This window comes from Limulus polyphemus, unplaced genomic scaffold (assembly GCF_000517525.1).
Source record: "Limulus polyphemus unplaced genomic scaffold, Limulus_polyphemus-2.1.2 Scaffold7814, whole genome shotgun sequence".
Classification (NCBI taxonomy): domain Eukaryota; kingdom Metazoa; phylum Arthropoda; class Merostomata; order Xiphosura; family Limulidae; genus Limulus; species Limulus polyphemus.
Window position 1 is genome coordinate 10,634 of NW_013673424.1, and position 3,240 is coordinate 13,873.

At 38.6% G+C, this 3,240-nt stretch overlaps 1 protein-coding gene across 1 annotated transcript in view; it reads right to left on the reverse strand.

The window, feature by feature from the left end:
- The window catches only part of LOC111089908 (probable 3',5'-cyclic phosphodiesterase pde-5), an 11,365-nt gene extending 9,010 nt beyond the window's left edge, over positions 1-2,355 (reverse strand). Inside the window, exons 1-2 of the mRNA XM_022403161.1 lie at positions 2,282-2,355; positions 1,137-1,239 (exon numbers count right to left, since the gene is read on the reverse strand). The gene's annotated coding sequence lies outside the window, so the exon portion shown is untranslated. The remainder of the gene's footprint in view (positions 1-1,136; positions 1,240-2,281) is intronic.
- Between the last annotated feature and the right edge of the window lie 885 nt (positions 2,356-3,240).

Here is a 3,240-nt window from a genome sequence, read left to right on the forward strand (position 1 = left end):
TGCTAAATTAGGGATAGCTAGTGCAGATAGCCTTCTTGCAGCTTTGCGGAAAAACCATAACAAACAAACAAACATCTCCGCCACGCAGCGTTGATCATATTCGGCTCTCAAAAAAATGTGTCCGTATGTCCGTCGTTATTAACGGACACGAACCATTTTTGGCAGGACAATGAGGAATAATATTCTACATAGGTCCACCAAGTTTTACCAAAATCCGATCATTTTTTGACTGAGTTATAAAATCGGTCCCCATGGTAACAGACAGGGATATATTGGATTATCGTGACCTTGGTGTGACCTTGACCCTCCAAAAATTAATCCCTTCTAAGATGATTCATAATACGAATGTATATCAACTTTCGTGACAAACACACACACACACACACAGAGGGCTGAAAACATAATCTCCGTGGGGTCGAAGGTAACAAGAAACACTACACGAACCTTCAGGATAAGGCAAAGCACGTGAGAACGTTGAGGGGGGGGGGAGACAGTCGTTACTGTACAAACAAAAATACAAATTAAATTCTTTACTTTCCACTACAAGCTTGTAATTCCTACAAACAACACGAGATGTTTCAGATAATAACCAGTAAACACAATACACAGAAAGTTGCTATGTGTAAGATTTAGAATTTCACAAAGATTTGGAGTCTCATTTCCGCTGGCAAATTCAGCCAACTGCACAGAAAAAGACTGAATACAAAAACTATTGTAAACACAATACTGGGGGTTGGGTGATATTTAGGCCCCAATGTAACTATTGGAGACACGTTCCCCCCGGGTCCTGGCATCTCTGTGGGGAACAGTTCTGTAAAATACGTAACAGGTGATAACCAAACCGATTTAGTGATACGGCATAACAACTGAGGGTGTGGGGTGGGGGTGAGAGAACAAAAGGTGAAACTTCATAATCACAACATTCAGTTTGTGTTTCTTCGCACCCTCAATTCAGGAACACGAGGAACTAGTTTTTTTTCAGGGGTTAACTAAGTCAGTTCACATGTATGACGTACCTGTACAATTAGATGTATTGTTGCCGCCAAGGGTTGGTTGTCAGTAGAAATGAAATAAAGATGGGCACAATATAAATAATAGTTGACTATTTATCATAGTTCTTTCAGAGTGTGTCTTACCTGCTCTCCATTGGCTATTCTTACTGGTTGCAGGTTTCTAGCCACAAAAGCTGTGACATTATTTTCTGTATCAATGGAGATCTTGCGAATTGTGCCTTCAGAGCTACAGAAATATAGAATATAACTGAATGTCAGATGTTTTACTTTAACACTATCATATTTATATAAAAGAAAAGAACTGAATGTCAGATGTTTTACTTTTAATTTTCTTTTATAAAAATATGATAGTGTAATTGTATGTCAAGGTTGTAAGCCTACAGGCTTGTAATTGTATTTCAAGGTTGTAAGCCTACAGGCTTGTAATTGAATGTCAAGGTTGAAAGCCTACAGGCTTGTAATTGAATGTCAAGGTTGTAAGCCTACAGACTTGTAATTGAATGTCAAGGTTGTAAGCCTACAGACTTGTAATTGTATGTCACGGTTGAAAGCCTACAGGCTTGTAATTGTATGTCAGGGTTGTAAGCCTACAGGCTCTATACTTTCAGTATCGTAGCTTGGTATTGTGCGAAAGGCCTCATCGGTACAGGATAAATGTGGTTATAATGTTATTTTTCTGAGTTTTTTCATGTGGTGTCGCATTTTAAACTAATACTTCTTGTTCCCTTTGATATCGCTTCGCCATTTATTTTTTTTTGAGTCAATTTATACGAGATACTCAACTCACGCCATGCTCTGGATATTCAAATATTAAACTCGCCACATTTTTGTTAAACATTTAAAAACAAAATGTCCAGTTATGGCATATATTTAAAATAATAATGCTTACATCAACTCTTTCGGGTTTCGTATTGTTAATGTGGTCTTAATCGGAAACAAAGATCCAGCGACAGGAAGTGACGTCAAGAGTACTGAATGCTCTACATCTGTAGTTAATATATAAAAGTCTGGCTGTCTTAGGTTACTGATAGTTCATTACAATTAATATTATCACATTTATTGCTTGTTCTGTAACTTCAATCGGAGATAAAGCTTTCACCACGAGCAAGTCAGAGTCTACCGAGTTGAGTCGAGTTTTAACGTCTCTCTGAAGGCCCTGTGTAACGTCCTCATAGTTAGGTGGCTGTTCACTGTTGTATTATCACAGATTATTAACTGTGTGGCAGTTATAAAATGGTAAAAATATGCTGTTCTGTAAGTAAACTTACTTTGGCCGGTTATCTTCTGCAGTAAAGCCATGTAGTTCCTGAAAGAAATAAAAATCAAAACTGAAACCAAAAGCTCGAATTTCGTTGAATTCAAAGTTTTTTTACTAACGCGCTAAAAACTGACGAGGAAGTTTTTAGAATGTAAATAAAAATATATAGCCAATCATATTAAAACAGTCACGTTTTCAAGTGACCATGACAACGGATAAACGTTACCGATTTTGTAGTTAGTCTCAGATTGTAAATATCGGCTCATATGTTTGTTTGTTGAATTTCCCGTAAAAACTGGTAGATCTATCAGCACTCGCCGTCCCTAATTTTGAACTGACGGACTAGATGAAAAGTAGGTAGACAACACTACCCACCGCCAACTTTTGGGCTTCTCTTATCAGACCGGATAGTGGGATTTGACTGTACTCTTATAACGCACCCACGGCCCCAAAATTATGAGCGCGACTTATTTTTTTTTTCGGTAACGAGACGCGAACCAAGGATGTGTAGGTCCATAGACCATCACACTAACTACTTAGGGGTACTCATCTGGACACCATTCACAAACTGCTCAATGATATCACAATCTTCACCTGGACACCATTCACAAACTGCTCAATGATATCACAATCCTCACCTAGACACCATTCACAAACTGCTCAATGATATCACAATCCTCACCTGGACACCATTCACAAACTGCTCAATGATATTACAATCCTCACCTGGACACCATTCACAAATTGCTCAATGATATCACAATCCTCACCTGGACACCATTCACAAACTGTTCAATGATATCACGATCCTCACCTGGACACCATTCACAAACTGCTCAATGATATCACAATCCTCACCTGGACACCATTCACAAACTGCTCAATGATATCACGATCCTCACCTGGACACCATTCACAAACTGCTCAATGATATCACGATCCTCACCTGGACACCATTCACAAACTGCC